Source organism: Bos javanicus, chromosome 29 (assembly GCF_032452875.1).
Source record: "Bos javanicus breed banteng chromosome 29, ARS-OSU_banteng_1.0, whole genome shotgun sequence".
NCBI lineage: Eukaryota > Metazoa > Chordata > Mammalia > Artiodactyla > Bovidae > Bos > Bos javanicus.
Window position 1 is genome coordinate 9,643,047 of NC_083896.1, and position 19,038 is coordinate 9,662,084.

Sequence of the window (19,038 nt, forward strand, 5' to 3'; positions counted from 1 at the left end):
AGAAGCTATTTTGAGTAGACCACGCAGAAGCCAACTTGCGGAATGCTGGAATGTGAGGGCTGGCCGGGGCCTGAGAGATGTCCTACTCTGTCTGCCATTGAGAACAGGCAGGATCAAGACATAAATTAAGAGGCAGAAAACCATAATCCAACAGGGGGAGGCACCCCCCAGACGGAGACAATGATTGCGTCTCTCACTGAGTCTGGCACCTATGAGGGTCTCAATCCAGCAGAGCGAATGACGGCATACCTGGAGCTTGGAGGTGTCCCCAGCAGGGCTGGACCTGGGACCAGGAAGTCTGAACTCTCCTCTGGGTCTGTCAGCCACTGACCACCCATGTGACCTTTGCATGTTGCTTATCCTCTCTAGCTGTCATCTGGGGTAACCTGGCATTCAAATGACCGTCCTATTTCTGAAAGCAGTTTTAGAGGCAGGAGAGTTTGCTTGTCTCGGCTAGCTGGTAGCAGTGGAAATGGAGAGACGTGGATGGATTTGAGAGTCACTTTAAAGCAGTAAGCAGGGTTGCATGTGTAATTTGCTGTGGGATATAAAGGAGGGGGAGCAGTCGAATGGGACATCTAGAATTCTGACTTGGGCAGCTGGGTGGACAGCAACGATGTTTGCAGAGAGGGGAGCCTGCCAGCAGGAGTGGGTTTGAGAGGAAGCCGATGAACCACACCTTGTGTTCCCAAAAGCCACACACTCAGAGCGATCCTGGCTCTGTGGCTCTCCCCCTTCCGCCCTGCCTGAGATGAGGCCTTCGTGCAAGAGGGCGGGCAGACTGGGTCGCTGCAAACTCGACTGGGCCCTCGGTTATGCCTCCTGGTGCTGGATGGCTTCAGCACGTGTAACTCTGCCTCCCATCCCCACGTCCATCTTTTCTCTTATTGCTAAGCAGCTCCAGAAGGCAAACTGTGAGACCCACATACCTAAAATTATAAAGAGAAAGTAAAGAACCAGGGGAAGCTTCGAGAGTTGAAGCTGGTCTCCTGCCAGTGTTCTTTTGTGTAATGTACTTGACCACATGCTCCCTGGTTTCACCAACAGCAGGCAGGACTCCTGCAGCCTGTGTCAGCGCCTCCGGGCCTTGGTGGTGAATAAATGGAGACCAGCAGGAGGCACCAAATGGAGCTCTCCGAGGGCAGGGAGTGGCGGGGAGCATCCAGCTGAGTGGCAGATGAGGGAACAGCAGGACAGGGATCAGTGCTCGATAGAGAGAAGACAGCTTCCTGTGGGCACTGAGCTACCACTGATCTCAGCCTCACTTAAGTGCCGCAGGCCTGGGTGCGGGGGCCTGACCCCGCAAAGCCCTGCCAGAGTCTAGAGAGTGGCCAGCACCCCATGACATCCTCTGACTATCGCTGTCTACAGAGGACCCAAGCTCTACACAGCAGAAAGAGACATGAAAGAGACAACGGTGGGGAAAACAAATGTGAAAATATGAGAAATTACTGCCTGTCCCTTTTCTGGGTGTGTGGTTTTTTTAAAAAGAATTTTTAACTGGAGTATAATTGTTTTACAATGTTGTGTTAGTTTCTGCTATACAATATGGATCAGCTATGTTAAAAAGTGGTAGTCGCTCAGTTGTGTCTAACTCTTTGCAACTCCATGGACTCTAGCCCACCAGGCTTCTCTGTCCATGAAATTCTCCAGGCAAGAATACTGGAGTGGGTTGCCATTCCCTTCTCCAAGGAATATTCCTAACCTAGGGATCAAACCCTGGTCTCCCACATTGCAGGGAGATTCCTTACTGTCTGAGCCACGAGGGAATCAGCTATATGTCTACATATATCCCCTCCTTCTTGAGCCTCCTTCCTACTCCACCCCATTCCACCCCCTCTACATCGGTAGGAGCGCTGAGCACTGAGCTGAGCTCCCTGTGCTAACAGCAGCTTCCCATTAGCTATCTATTTGATGTATGGGTGGGATGAATTGAGAGAGCACCATTGATATATATGCCTGTCCCTTTTAAAAAGGAATGTTTTATTGTTTTTATTTTTAATTACAAACATGGTTTATATTCATGAAAATTTAAGAAATGCAGAAAAATAAAACAAAGACTCAGCTGTAATCCCACTAACCAGTCTTGCCATTTGATGAATATTTACTGAATGCCGACTAGCTGAGTCACAGTTGAAGGCCCACAACAACCCTGGGACTTAGGTAGGGTTATTAGTCTCTTTTGATCAGTGTAGGAGCTGAGATCAGAGAGGTTGAAATTTGCCTTTAGATACACAGCTGGCAAGTGATGGAGCCTGATTTGAACCTGGTTCTATATCCCAATCTTCTCACAATACTCTATTCGTTTTGATCCATGGGAATACCCGAGGTGATGCCATTTCATCAAATCTCAGTTTCCAGATGGGAAATACTCCAAAGCAAAAAGTATGACTTGAAGATGTTTTCACAGTGTGTCTTGTCTTTCAAGTTGGGTCACACTTCCTGTAACTTTGTAAACTCATCCATTGCAACAGTGGTGTTTTGATTCTTTGCCCCTCTGACAACCAGAACAGAAAGCATCTTCCCTCCCATCACTGGGCTAAAGGCTTCCTTCTGCTTCTGCCCAAGGCAGAATGTGGTTAGCACTTACTGCTTAACCTCTTCCTCTGCAAGTTACTCTCTGAAGGAGAACATTTTGTTTAGCCCATTTTGACATCATGAACATTCTGTGCCCCTAAATATCAACCAATCTCTTTAAAAAAAAAAAAATCAGTGAATTTTTTTTTTTAATTGGAGGGTAATTGCCTTACAGTGTTGTGGTGGTCTTGTCCATACATCAGAGAGAATCAGTCATAATTATATATGTATATCCCCTCCCTCCCCTACTTCCCACCCCTCTAGGTTGTTGCAGTACCCCCAGCTGGGCTCCCTGTGTTATATAGCAGCTTTCCACTAGTTGCTGTTTTGCTTTTTTCTGAGTGTGCTTAACAACCTTACCCCATTCCTCAGCTTTGTCATCTTCCATCACATCTCTGACTCAGTCCACCCTCTGACCCTCATTTCATCCTGATGTTAGACTGAGTTTCTCCTGCACAGCATACACGATGCTTTTTTAAAAGTTGAAAACTGATCACTTTACTCTTCATAGAAATGAAGTAAGTGTAAATGTCAAAATATCCCCAGCACCAAAATGACGTCAATAAACATCATCCACCCAGTCCCCAGTCTTGACATCCCAGCCTTGTCCCCAGCCAGTCTCTCGCTGATGGCCTTAGACCCTTGCTGTGTGCCCTGTCCCGTGAAGTGGCCTTGACTCTCCCAGGTAACTCTCCAGTGGCTCATAACCTGGGGGAGTCATTTAGAGCAGGGACTTAGGAGCCAAGCTGCCTCAATTCAAAGCCTACGTTTACCACTCCCTGCATGTGCTCTTGCCTGGAAAATCCCATGGATGGAGGAGCCTGGTGGGCTGCAGTCCATGGGGTCCCTGGGAGTCGGACACGACTGAGTGACTTCACTTTCACTTTTCACTTTCATGCATTGGAGGAGGAAATGGCAACCCACTCCAGTGTTCTTGCCTTGAGAATCTCAGGGACGGGGAGCCTGGTGGGCTGCCGTCTATGGGGTCCCAGAGTCGGACACGACTGAAGTGACTTAGCAGCAGCAGCAGCAGCATGACCTCGGGCAAGTTATTTAATTCTCCTGTGCCTCCATTTCCTTGTTTGTTAAGTGGAGAAAACTATAATATCTATTTTATAAGATTGATGTGAGAAGCAATACAGTAAGTCTCCTACATAAGAGTGAGCTCTGTTTCAAGAGCATGTTCATAAGTCTGATTTGTTCCTAAGTCCAACAAACTTAGCCTAGAAACCAAACTAACATCATCGGCTATATAGTAATGTGCTGTAATAGGCATATGATACCTTTCACACAGGTAATACATAAAAAACAAACACAAAAAATAAAACTGCATACTGCACCTAAAGATCTCACATGCCTAAGTCATAAATAACAAAACTGAATAATAGCTTAGAAAATAATATCAACAAAAAAATCAATTCATGTTATGGAGAACCTAAAGTAATTTAGTTAATGTGACTTAATATTTAAGTCTGGCAAAGTTTTCCACACACCAGCATAAAGAAGTATATCTAACATCTCCAGTCAATATATTTGATAGAATTTATTCTTAGTAGTACCTATATTCGGAGAAGGCGATGGCACCCCACTCCAGTACTCTTGCCTAGAAAATCCCATGGATGGAGGAGCCTGGAAGGCTGCAGTCCATGGGATCGCTGAGGGTCGGACATGACTGAGAGACTTCACTTTCACTTTTCATTTTCATGCACTGGAGAAGGAAATGGCAACCCACTCCAGTGTTCTTGCCTGGAGAATCCCAGGGACGGGGAAGCCTGATGGGCTGCCGTCTCAGGGGTCACTCAGAGTCAGACACGACTGAAGCGACTTAGCAGTACCTATATTAAACTGGATCTCCTAAACAATGTAAGTGTGGACGAAGGAATTAGCATTAAAAAATAAAGAGAATATTGAATATTTAAAAAGAAACAAAGATCTCACATGCCACAATAAAGATTGATTGAAGATCCCACCTGCAGCAACTAAGACCTGGCACGGTCAAATAAATAAATAAATGTTTTAAATAAAGAAAGAAAATAAGGAAAGCAATTTTAATTTTACAGTACAGTTCCCTGAAAAGTACAGTAGTACAGTACAACAGCTGGCCCTTCTCAGCAATACCAGCCCTCACCCCTGCTGCCTTTACACTTGCTTGTGGACATCCCGGGCTTGAAGTCAAGATATGCTGCTACTGTACCCCGTACAGCACTTCACAGTAACGGACGCAAAAGCGCAGCCACTTGTAAAGGATGCTTGCGCTTGACGATGGATGCCAGACGCGTGAACTAACTTACGTGGTTAGGCAAACGCACGTTCACCTCTTCGAAAGGTCCCAACCTGAAGGCTCATGTGTAGGGGACTTAGCATGTTTCTAAGGCTGGTGCTTGCAAAGGTCGTAGAGCGTGACCTAGCATACTGTAAGCACGGAGCAAACGTTAGCTATGAAGACCGATGCGGTTGTCTGTCCATCTTGTCACCTTCAGGGCCAGTAGTCAAGCTATATTTCTTAAAAATAACTTTACATTTTAGTGGCTTTTCTGTTTTATTTCTTTGAATTGCTGAGTAATTTTTCCAAACAGCACACACACTCAGTAGTCAGTCTAAAATCACACAATGATGAGACTTTGTCAGCTTGCCCAGTAACTCAAGTAATCACTGTAACATTTGTGTATATATACACACCTGTCCGTCTACCTGTCTACATGATATATATACACATACAGACACACATTTGCGGTGGACTTTTAGACAACAGTTTTTATGTAATATATCCAGTTTATTGTATAAATTAAATTTTCTTCTATTCGTTTTTCATTTCCAAAGGTTGACTGAGAAAGCATTGTCAAGATTCAACACAGTCTTGACTATACCAAGGATTTTACATTTTATTCTCTATGTGGTGAGGAGCTGCCCATGGCTTTGGAAGAAGAGAGTATCATAAGCTTCAGGGGAGGATGGTGTAACAGTTTCATTTGTTGTTGAGGAAGCAATGCAAATGCAAAGACTGACCTGATTAGGAGATCTTGGAGTTTAAGGAAATCAGGTAAGAGGCTGCTGGAATGACCCAGACTGAGAGACTGAGGGTGAGAGGGGATACATGTGAGAATAATTTGGAGACAGAATTAAGAGGGCTTGAAGATGAAGTGGTGAGAGAAGTAGAGGAGATAGCTCTAAAAGTTTTTATTTGGAGTGAATGGGAGGATAATGAAACCATTAAGAAAGTCAGTCGTCTCTAGGGAACCCTCCTATGCCGTTGGTGGGTATATAAATTGATACAGCCACTATGGAGAACAGTGTGGAGGTTCCTTAAAAAACTAAAAATAGAGCTGCTATGCATGCATGCGTGCTAAGTCACTTCAGTCATTCCCGACTCTTTGTGACCCTATGGACTGTTGTCTGCCAGGCTCCTCCACCCATGGGATTCTCCAGGCGAGAATACTGGAGTGGGTTGCCATGCCCTCCTCCAGGGGATCTTCCAGACCCAGGGATCGAACCCAAGTCTTTTATGTCTCCTCCATTGGCTGGTGGGTTCTTTACCACTGAACCCCCTGAAAGTTCAGAGTTACCATGTGACCCTACAATCCCACTCCTGGGCATATACCTAGAGAAAAACATGGCCTAAAATGATACATGCGCCCCAATGTTAATTGCAGCACTGTTTGCAATAGTCAAGACATGGAAGCAACCTAACTGTCCATTGTCAGAGGAATGGATAAAGAGGATGTGGTATATAAACATATATGTATATATATTAAATATATATATATATATGAATATTACTCAGACATTAAAAACAGAAATAATTTTTTATTGTCATTGTCAAATGTCATTTGTCATTTATGGTTGCTGTCATTTGCAGCAACATGGACGGACCCAGAGACTGCCATACTGAGTGAAGGAAATCAGACAGAGAAGGAGAAATATCATATGGTATCCCTTATATGTGGAATCTGAAAAGAAATTATACAAACGAACTAACTTATGAAAGAGAAAGAGACTCATAGACTTAGAGAATGGATTTATGGTTGCCAGGGGGAAGGATGGGGGGATGGGATCTTTAGGGAGAAAGGGATGGTTAAGGATTTGGGGGTGGACATGTACACACTGCTATATTTAAAAAGGGTAACCAAGAAGGACCTACTGTGTAGCACAGGAAACTTTGCTCAATGTTATGTAGTAGCCTGGATGGAAACGAGTGTGGATAGAGAATGGATACAAGTATATTTATGGCTGAATCCCTTTACTATTCACCTGAAACCATCACACATTGTTTATTAATGGCTATCAGATCAGATCAGATCAGTCGCTCAGTCATGTCCGACTCTTTGCAACCCCATGAATCGCAGCATGCCAGGCCTCCCTGTCCATCACCAACTCCCAGAGTTCACTCAGACTCACGTCCATCGAGTCAGTGATGCCATCCAGCCATCTCATCCTCTGTCGTCCCCTTCTCCTCCTGCCCCCAATCCCTCCCAGCATCAGAGTCTTTTCCAATGAGTCAACTCTTCGCATGAGGTGGCCAAAGTACTGGAGTTTCAGCTTTAGCATCATTCCTTCCAAAGAAATCCCAGGGCTGACCTCCTTCAGAATGGACTGGTTGGATCTCCTTGCAGTCTAAGGGACGCTCAAGAGTCTTCTCCAACACCACAGTTCAAAAGCATCAATTCTTCGGCCCTCAGCCTTCTTCACAGTCCAACTCTCACATCCATACATGACCACAGGAAAAACCATAGCCTTGACTAGACTATACCTCAATACAAAATAGAAAACTTAAAAAAAAAAAAAAAAAAAAAGGAAAGGCAGCCTTCTCTATTGTTTTCTAAGTACAAAAGGGATTTAAAATTTTCAGAGAGGAAGAGATAGGCTGTGGAAAGTCAGAATATAATGCAAGCCTCTTTCTTAACTCAAAAAAAAAAAAAAAAGCTATACACACCTAGTAATTTTGAACCTAAAACTAAACAAAGAAAATGGAGGGAGGGGAACATATAGCGTTGACAATGATGGTCCACTTGGCAATGAGAATCAAGCACACTGAATGTTACATTCCGGGGAGTGTGGAGCAGATGCGAAGCCTGTGAAACAGCACATTCTTTCATCTCTGCAGAAGTGGAAGTTTTTCTCTCCCAGTGGAGCAGCCAAAAACTTGTTTGGAAAGACCCAAATAAGGCCACAAACACCCAGCTACATCCTTTTCGAGTTGCTAATACTTTCCACTTTCATCCACGATTCCCGAAGTCTGTGTGTTCCGTGGACAAAGAACAAGACAGAGGGGTTGCCCTGCTGAGACCATGTGGGCAGCCAACCACGCAGAAGGGAGTGGCTGCGGCCGCCAGCCCAGAAATGGTGTGCTCTCCAGAAAACCACATTCTCTTCCCACCTTCCTCCCAAACACTCCAGCTGGCATAGGGAAAGTTTTTGAAAATGAGAATGAAGCTTTCTCATGTGTGTCCATATTCTCTAAGTCAGAACTACAGATGCATGACAGATACAGTTGTAATGGCAACTAAGGGACAGGATATTTTAAAGACACTCTGAAAAAATCTAGAGTATGTGGTTGCTCTGGTAAAAGTACATCATTGAAAAGACCGATTCCACAAATATTACTTTGGCACCTCCTGGGTGCCAGGCACTGTCCTTGGCACTGGTGATGGAGGGCTGAACAAAACAGACCATGTGTTACAGAAGGGGAATGGGCAGTGTGTTGAGGTTTAGGATCTGCTCCATTAAATTAAAGATATGACCCAAAAAGAACACAACTGGGTCATCACAGAGCACCAAGCTGAGTTCCCTGGGCCATACTGTAGATTCCCACTGGCTACCTATTTTAAGGCAATGCACCCCACTCCAGTACTCTTGCCTAGAAAATGCCATGGACGGAGGAGCCTGGTGGGCTGCAGTCCATGGGGTCGCTACAAGTCGGACATGACTGAGCGACTTCACTTTCATTCTTCACTTTCATACATTGGAGAAGGAAACGGCAACCCACTCCAGAATTCTTGCCTGGAGAATCCCAGGGACGGGGGAGCCTGGTGGACTGCTGTCTATGGGGTCACACAGAGTCGGACACGACTGAAGTGACTTAGCAGTAGCAGCAGCAGTGTAAATATGTCAAACCCAGATGACCTAGATGGGTGGGATTGGGGGGTGGCAGGTCTCAGAGGGAGGGGATATATGTATGCGTATAGTTGATTCACTTCATTGTACAGCAGAAAGTAACACAGCAATGTAAAGCAATCGTATTCCAATTCAAAAAAATAAAGGGAGAGAACACAACTGGGTAGGTAATTACACTGCAGACCTATAACTTCTACCTGAGTCCTCCAAGTTCAAAAGGACCAGTTCAAACCCTGCCTGACTAATCAGTGATATACTCTCTAACCCCCAGTGGGAAATCACCTCTGAGTTCCCTGCACTTCCTTTGATCCTCTGAAAAGCCTTGGATCATTGTATCATGTGCTATAATTAAATATACACACACATATCTGTCTTATCAGCCTTTGTAGACTTTTTCAAAGCAGGCTGTGTTTGCTTATCTCTCCAGAAACCTCTTCTGACACAGCCCTATTCCCCTCCTCCTCTTCAATTCACCACATCCACCATTCCTTCCCCGCCAAACTTGTGCTAGTCTCTCTATATGTATAGGCTCTTTCCAGTTTGTGCCTTTGCATACGCGGTTCCCTGTGATTCAACCACCATTCCCTTCTTTGCTCTGGAGCACTTGGACTCTTTTTGGGGAGAATTACTTCCTCAGTTAAGCCCTCCTAGACCTCTCTAACTGTTGAGTGGTCATGCCCTCTAACCCTTAACAGAGATAAGTGTGTATCTCTGTTAGCTCACTTATCAGCCTGTTGTTTTTTTCACTACTTGTTTATGGATCTATAAGACCTGGGTAGAGTCCTCTTTTTATCTAACTAGCTCTCTGGGGACCTTTGCCTCTCTGCTCTTTTGCCTGCTGTCAGTGAAAGTGCATTGAATAATTTACTTGCCTCCTAAATTGTTCTCCCATTTCCACAAAACAAGACAAGAACAAAGGAAGCAAAACGAAACACGCATCCTTGCTAGAAATATCCCGCAGTGCTCACGCCTTGGTTTGAAGGCATCGAGACTTGTGTTAGAACTCAGTTGATACGCAGTGGACAGAGCACTGGATGAAGAACCTGGACCCCTATATTCTAGCTCCAACTCACCCTGCGATTAGTTCTGTGCCCTTGGCCAAATGATATCATCTCTCCTAGGTCTGGAGAAGGCAATGGCAACCCACTCCAGTACTCTTGCCTGGAAAATCCCATGGGCGGAGGAGCCTGGTAGGCTGCAGTCCATGGGGTCGCTAAGAGTAGAAAACCACTGACTGACTTCACCTTCACTTTTCACTTTCATGCATTGGAGATGGAAATGGCAACCCACTCCAGTATTCTTGCCTGGAGAATCCCAGGGACGGTGGAGCCTGGTGGGCTGCCGTCTATGGGGTCGCACAGAGTCGGACACGACTGAAGCGACTTAGCAGCAGCAGCAGCTCCTAGGTCTAGGTTTCTAAGGTGGAAGTTGCATTCAGGAAGAGTATATAGGTTGTTTTTTTTTCCCTCCAGCTATAACAGAGTCGAATGGCGATGGCGTTCCAAAGCTTTGTTGCAGATCGTGAAACCCAGGTCAGGAAGGACACCCAGCTGGAAAGAATATACTGACTCTTTCTGTCTGTTTAGCACACAAGTGGGAGGTGGTGTACATCTGCCTCTCATTTGCTCTCACTGAACAGACAGGGCTTTGAGTCCCTGTTAGCTCATACACTCCACATTTCACGATCATTCATGAATCTACGTAATATCAGTTCCATTCTGCTTATATGAGGCCCATGTCAGTTATTTGCTGCGTGCTCTGTTCTGAGGAGTGTGAGATAAAAAAGAATAAATAATGCATGGTCTTTGCCTTTAAGGGATACTGGATGATTAGTGGAGGTAGATGAGAAGTATTAATATTATCTCCGTTTAGCAGATAAGAGCAACTGCAGCTCCACCAATGCAGTGGGGAAACTGGCCCATTTGCTAAGTCACTTGAGTCGTGTCTGACTCTTTGCGACTCCATGGACTGTAGCCTGCCAGGCTCCTCTGTCCATGCGATTCTCCAGGCAAGAACACAGGAGTGGGTTGCCATGTCCTCCTTCAGGAGATCTTCCCGGCCCAGGGATCAAACCCTTATCTCCTGTGTCTCCTGCATTGCAGGTGGATCCTTTACCCACTGAGTCACCTGGGAGAAACTCAGTCTCAGGCTAATCAGATCCTAGGGGCTTTACCCTTGTCCATGCTACCTCACTGCTGGTTGTTTAGAAGAGAAAGGGAAAGGAGACACTGCACTGAAAGCTTGAGTGTTTCCCACGCTGACTGCCTCAAAGGAGTGGCCCAGGATAACCAGTGGGCAGTGTTAGAAACCTGGGGGGGAAGGGTAGAAAGGGAAACAGAAGAATCCAGAAAACAAATTGCACCTAACTCATGAGAGCTGGTCTTGACTTCCGTGCATGAAATTTTCATTGGGCCCAATGACAGGCAAGCCTGCATCCTCATGTCTCATGAGCCTCAATTCTAAGATTCTGTCCCCTTGACAACAGCGGGTTAGGGAGAAGCAGAGACCCTTCTGGGAGGAAAAAGAGCAGCATAACGATTTAAATGAAACCACTGTAATAACACATCAGGCCTTAACTCTGTGTGAAGGTATCCACCGAACACCACCTCAGGGCATGGTCCTGAGTGCTCGTGAGGTTTAGAGGAGGATTTTTCAATTAATAAATTTTTGTAAGTAGCAAAAATTCTGAGTAAGGGCAGACGACTCATTTCTAGGCCTATCACATAGATGCATCTTCATGGAGGTGAGAAGTGGCCATAAATCCAGAGTGTGCTCTCTAGATTCCACACATTCAGATTCTTTTTTTTTTTTTTTTTGGCCACATTGAGCATCATGATCTTAGTTCTCTGAGCAGGAATCAAACCCAGGCCCCTTACAGTGAAAGCAGGGAATCTTAACCACTGGACTGCTAGGGGAGGCCTGCTTTTTTTTTTTTTTTCAGATTCTTTTGAAAGATATTTATTTATTTGTTCAGCCATGCTGGGTCTTTGTTGTGGCATGTGGCATCTAGCTCCCTGACTAGGCTCCCTGCCATGGGAGTGTGGAGTCTTAGCCACTGGGCCACCAGGGAAGTCCCCAGATTCTTAACAGTGACCATGCCCTAAGAATATTGTTTATGTCATTAGATTCATGCAAGACAAGGGGACTTGAAGAAAGGAAGTTTTTGATTTGCGATGAATTTTCGCATTACACACAATGCACATATAGCACACCACTAACATCAGATACTCCACTAAAGTTAGCCGGTCAAGGCATCCCTTTCATGATGTTGACAGACCTGGGAAACCAACCAGTAATCAGAAGCCACTAAAGGAAAACCCAAATTGGGGGAAAATAAGATTCAATGAACTAAATGTGATATATTGATTTTTAGTTATAGCTTTTTTAATATAAAAAATAGAATGTTGGAGCTAGAAGAGACCTAGTTCACCGTAGCCAATGCTCTCATTTCACAAAAGGGGAAATTGAGGCCCAGAAAAGGGAACTGATTTGCCTAAGCTCACAGCATACATTCATTTCCTCTTTTCATCCTACAAACATTTATAGAAAGCCAGCCAGGAATGAAGCCTCATTCTGAGAAACACGGAGGCTTTCATAAGCTCAAAAGTCTAGCTTGGGAGATGGATGTGAACAGAATCAATTCTCATACAGTATGATTAGCGTTCTAAGAGAGGGGCTGACAAAGGTTATATGTTTAAAGGCTGAATGTGTGTGTGTGTGTGCACTCAGTCCTGTCCAAGTCTCTGGGACCCCATGGACTGTAGCCTACCAGGCTACTCTGTCCATGGAATTTTCCAGGCAAGAGTATTGGAGTGGGTTGCCATTTATATTTAAAGCTCTGAGGGCCATATTATCTCTGCTGCAACCATGAAGCTCCATTGCTGTAGCACAGAAGCTGCCATAAACATCATGCAAATGATAAAAGTGCCTGCCAGCCCAGTAACACTTTATTAACATTTCAATTTAACATTGTATTCACATGGCATAAAATATTCTTCTTCTTCTGATTTTTCAACCATTTAAAAAAGTAGGGACTTCCCTGGTGGTCCAGTGGTTAAGAGTCTACCTCACCATGCTGGGGATACCAGTTTGATCCCTAGTCCTGGAAGATTCCACATGCCCCAGGGCAACTAAGCCCATGAGCTACAAATACTGAAGCTCACACGCGTAAAGTCCGTGCTCTGCAACAAGAGAGGCTACCACAATGAGCAGCCCTCTCACTGCAACGAAGAGTAGCTCCCCCTCAACGAGAGAAAGCCTGTGCGTAGCAACGAAGACCCAGCGCAACCAAAAATAAAGAAATAAAATGTTAAAAATGTAATGACTATTCTTAGCTCATGAGCCTACAAAAACAGGCAGTGGTTTGCCTACTCATCTTAAATGAACAGAAGTTCCAGATGATTTTTTTCACCATCCATGAAGGGTATGATCTAGTTGTTGATCAAATTCTTTTATCAAGAATAAAAGGGTGGGGGTGGGGAGAGCTTGTGCTTGTCAGTGTCACCATGAAAAGGCAGGGTACTACTCACAAAGGACAGTACAAGACAGGTTAAGAAGAGGCCAGAAAGCCCTCAGTTCATCCCTGCTGTTATTGTTTAGCCGTTGTCATGTCTGACTCTCTGTGACCCCAAGGACTGTGGCCCGCCAGGCTGCTTTGTTCATGGGAGTTCCCAGGCAAGAATACTGGAGTGGATTCGTTCCTATCTCACCTCTATTTCCAGTTAAACTCCAAATGTCTCTATAACCTTGAGCCAACTTTACTGCTTTTCACATTTCACAGACTCTCACTGTGCGCAGTTTAAAATGTAGGTTTCTGTGTAGAAGAACTGTACCTTCCTTTCTAAAGTTTCCACACAGCCATGTTAAGGACAGAGTCAAATGACCCTATAGGACTCAGACCCTCTAGGACTTTGGTAATCTTCTTGACAGCATTAGAATACCCTGTGGGTGGCCTTGAGTGAAGTAAAGTGAGTGAAAGTCACTCAGTCGAGTCCAGCTCTTTGCAACCCCACGGACTATACGATCCATGGAATTCTCCAAGCCAGAATACTGGAGTGGGTAGCCTTTCCCTTCTCCAGGGGATCTTCCCAACCCAGGGATCAAACCCAGGTTTCCCGCATCACAGGCAGATGAAAGCCTTTTCCCAATAGGTATGAGCATGTGGGCAGTGCCATTCATCTTTGTATGCCCAGCCCTTCAGAGCAGAGTTTGGTACTGCAGGGTCATTAGGCTTTGTCGTGGGCAGGTGACCTGATAAAAAGGCATATGCTCTTTCCCCTCATAGGAGAATTCTCTGGGCCTCAGCTTCCTCACCTGTAAAATGGACATATTAATATCATCTACATCACAAGTTTTATGACATCACATGAATGTTGGCTCTCTGTTGACCATCAAATACTATATGAATGATCATATAAACTTCCACCACTTGCTTCCATTCTTACCATCCCTATACTCAACAAGGCCACATTATCTTTCAGGGCCTCATTTTCCTTATCTTAAAAGCCAGGAGGGTGAATTTGGAGATTTTTCATTTCCTTTCATTTCTACCATTCGAGTCCTGTGCCCGGTGAGGAAAGGAGTTTTTCACTATATGGGAAGCAGTTTTGCATTATGATTGAAGCTGAAGGGCAGAAACAAAGAGACCAGAATGGGAAAATTACCATCTCCCCCCACCAAAAAAAATAATAGTAAGACTAGACGGGACTCTAGACAGGGAGGCCTTAGACCAAGGGCCTTCCATGTTTTGTGTTTGGGATAAAACGTTTGTCTTCTTAAAAAGCAAAAATGTCATGTTCTTCAGCATAGTCTAGATTTGCTTTACAGATGGAAGCCTGAGTTTGAGAATCTCAATCTTTCTTTTCTCTCCTCCAAACCAATCAGTGCTTGAAATTGTTCATGAGATTATCCATCCAGCAATTTTTAACAAGAGGCTCACTGCCCAGATGCTTCAATGTGGAATGCAGAGACTTCCCTGGTGGCCCACTGGTTAAGACTTTGCCTTCCAATGCAGCAGGTTGCAGGTTCAATCCCTGGTTGGGGAGCTAAGATTCCCACATGCCTGGCAGCAAAAAACCAAAACATAAAACAGAAGCAATATTGTAGCAAATTAAATAAAGACTTAAAAACAATTGTGGAATGCACATGGCTATGTCATGGGTTTGTGTGTGTGTGTGTGTGTGTTCTTTTGTTTGTTTTTTTCCCTGCTCTGGAAGTGATGGTATCCCCAAAGCAGATTAACTCGTGTTCCACAATGCCGAAGTCCTACACAGACTTTTTCTGCCTTTCTCTCATTTTCCATTTTTCATAAAGAAGGAGTGTATAAGTTCATTGATCAAATAGGTGAAATGCTCTTTATCTCTGAAGAAACTGACCTTGTTTTCAGGGAGTCAGTGTGGGATGGGGGTGGGCACAGGGCTGAGCTGACAAATAAGCAGCAGGTAAGGCAAGCACCACTGACTTGATGGACGTGAGTCTGGGTGAACTCCGTGAGTTGGTGATGGACAGGGAGGCCCGGTGTGCTGCGGTTCATGGGGTCGCAAAGAGTCGGACACGACTGAGCGACTGAACTGAACTGAAGGCAAGCGGGGAGGTTGGAGAAACCTGTTTCTCTCCCTCCTCCACGATCCTGGCTTGAGGGGTTTAGGGAAGGACAACGGGGATCCAAATCCAGGACCTATCCGGTGTCTGGAAAGGTTTTTTCCTACAACGAAGGAGAATGGGTCTTGGTAGGGCTGTCTGGTGTATAAGAGATGGGTCTAGACCTCTAACAACAGGCAAATTCAAAACCCTGTGAATTCTTTTGGATCTACATAGTATCAGCCCACAGAAATAAACTAATTTACAAAAGAGTATACAGGAGATCACAGTTTTCCACAATTACTGGGGCCTAAGAAACACTTTTCAAGACATCTGTATCTTTAGTACATGGTATCAGCAACCAGGAAAGTCCCAGCTAAATATCTTGCATTAGCCTTAATTTTCTCTGAAATGAACAACTGTAGTCCTTTTGGAGGAGCCTGGTAGGCTGCAGTCCATGGGGTTGCGAAGAGTCGGACACGACTGAGCAACTTCGCTTTCACTTTTCACTTTCATGCATTGGAGAAGGAAATGGCAACCCACTCCAGTGTTCTTGCCTGGAGAATCCCAGGGACCGGGGAGCCTGGTGGGCTGCCGTCTCAGGGGTCGCACAGAGTCGGACACGACTGAAGCAACTTAGCAGCAGCAGTAGTCCTTTGGATATATCCAAGCCTTCCCATCCCCCTTATGCATATATTCAGATTACCCACTCTACTTTAAAGACCCATCCCTAGCAAACACTAGAGGAACCCCAATGAAACCTCCTCCCACCCTGGCCAGACACAATCATAACCACTTGCATGAGTTATCTTACAACAGGTGGTTTTGGTAAGAAACACGGAACGAATAAGCTACTAACAACCAGAGGAAATCAGGAATGGTCAAAAGGAAAGAGGGGATGCCAGTCCATATGTCCCACCAGTCTCCCAGAATCCATCTCACTCGAATCCATCTTGGCTGAGTTATGCCTGGGGGCCACCAGGAAGGACCCTGAGTCAGAATGATTGGCCAGAGACAACCCGGAAACTAACCTCATTACCATAAAATCTGAGTCTGTTAGCCACGCAGCGGAGCCATTCTCCTGGGCCCCCTTACACTGCTGCTCTCTGCCTGGGCACCCCTTCCTGATAAAGGCTCTTGCCTTGTCAGCACGTGTGTCTCCTTGGACAATTCATTTCTTTTCTTTTTTTTTTTAATTTTATTTTATTTTTAAACTTTACATAATTGTATTAGTTTTGCCAAATATCAAAATGAATCCATCACAGGTATACATGTGCTCCCCATCCTGAACCCTCCTCCCTCCTCCCTCCCCCTACCATCCCTCTGGGTCATCCCAGTGCACCAGCCCCAAGCATCCAGTATCGTGCATTGAACCTGGACTGGCATCTCGTTTCATACATGATATTTTACATGTTTCAATGCCATTCTCCCAGATCTTCCCACCCTCTCCCTCTCCCACAGAGTCCATAAGATTGTTCCATACATCAGTGTCTCTTTTGCTGTCTCGTACACAGGGTTATTGTTATCATCTTTCTAAATTCCATATATATGCGTTAGTATACTGTATTGGTGTTTTTCCTTCTGGCTTACTTCACTCTGTATAATAGGCTCCAGTTTCATCCACCTCATTAGAACTGGACAATTCATTTCTGAGTGTTAGGCAGGAGCCCACACTTGGGCCTTGGAAGTGGTTCCCTTTCCAGAAACACTATCACAGACCATCGCTGGTCCAAATCCAACCACAGTTCAAGTCCCATTTCAAGTACTGACTTCTTTATAAAGACTTCTTTTATTTATTTGGATCTTGCTATAGTTACTTCTTCATGAGTTTATGTTTTGCCTCCCCAGTGAGACAGCATATGTTCCTCAAGGCCTCAAATTAATCTTTATATTTCCTCGAATTCAAAATTGTGCCTGGTTTAGGTCCTTCAACAAAGTAGGCATTCAAAAAAAGACGTGGTGCATATATATACACACACGCACTGTATATGTGCTTGTATACATATATGTGTACACACACAAATACAATGAAATATTACTCAGCCACAAAACAGAAGGAAATAATGCCATTTGCACCAATGTGGATGGATCTAGAGATTATCACACCAAGTGAAATAAGTCAGAAAGAGAAAGACAAATACTGTGGTATCACTTATATGTGGAATCTGATGTACGACCCAAATGAACTTATCTGTGAAATAGAAACAGACTCATAGCATTAGAGGGAGTCAGGGCAGAGGGTGAGGGCAGGAGAGGGACGGGTTGGGAGTCCGGAATTAGCAGACGCAAACTAGTCCATACAGAGTGGATGAACAACACGTTCCTACTATACAGCACAGGGAACGACATTCAATATGCTGTAATAAGCAGTAATGGAAAAGACAAAAATCTGTTGGTTGTTTATTTAACCAGAACACCATATCCAAGATCCTCATCTATAAATGGAATGTTTGCACATGTTTAGAAGTTTGAACCGCAAAGAAATTGTTAACAAAGATTTCAATTCAAAACAAACGATAAACTTCTAGAAGATTTCCTGAGTTCAACACACTCTAACTAGGTTTTGCACCTTCTGTGTATTTATCTAGGCAGTTGAATAATTTGAATTCAAGTTCTGAGTAAATAGCCTGAGGCATGGCAAGATCTTCAATCATCAAGAAAGATTCAATTATATTCTGTGTGTGCTTCCCAAAGAAGGAACATAAACTAATATTTTGAAAAGATTCCCAACCAGAGCGATAGAACTACAACAATTTCTTTAATAAATATTACTTACACATAAACTGTATAATGTCCATATAGTCAAAGCTATGGTTTTTCTAGTACTTATGTTTGGATGCTAACGCTGGAACATAAAGAAGGCTGAGTGCCAAAGAATTGATGCTTTTGAATTATGATGCTTAAGAAGACTCTTGAGAGTCCCTTGGACTACAAGGAGATCCAACCAGTCCATCCTAAAGGAAATCAGTCCTGAATATTCATTGGAAGGACTGATGCTGAAACTAAAGTTCTAATACTTTGGCCGCCTGATGCCAAGACCTGACTCATTGGAAAAGACCCTGATGCTGGGAAAGATTGAGGGCAGAAGGAGAAGGAGATGGCAGAGGATGAGATGGTTAGATAACATCACTGACTCATTGGACATGAATTTGAGCAAACTTCAGGAGACAGTGGAGGACAGAGGAGTCTGGCGTGCTGTGGTCCATGGGGTCACAAAGAATCAGACATGACTCAGTGGCTGAACGACAATAACAATATGTAAAATAAAGCCACCATATGCTTCCCCTTCACCCTGGTTCATGAACTCTGTGCTTTATCTCCTCCAAATAATTAAGAGGGTGTCTTCTCCAAATTCATATGTTGAAAACTTACCCCCTCCCCATACAGTGTGTTGATATTAGGAGGTAAGGACTTTTGGAGGTGATTAGATCATGAGGATGGAGCCCTTATAGTGGGACTTGTAAGAAGAGACCAAGAGCTAGCTGGTCCTTCTGCCCTGAAGGGGCAGGGACTTCAGGGACTGAAGGAGTGACTTGGAAATGGGACTTCATCAGACCTTGGATTGGCTGGTGCCTCGACCTTGGACTTCTCCACCTCCAAGACTAAGAAATAAACTTGTGTTGTTTAAGCCACCTAGTCTATGGTATTCTGTTATGACAGCCTGAGTGGACAAAGACAGAATGTTTATGCCTACTATGGCCATGGTGCTTTACAGACAAGTTTCAGTCTGATCAGCAACCCTGTGAGGCAGGTACAGAATACACCTGTCCT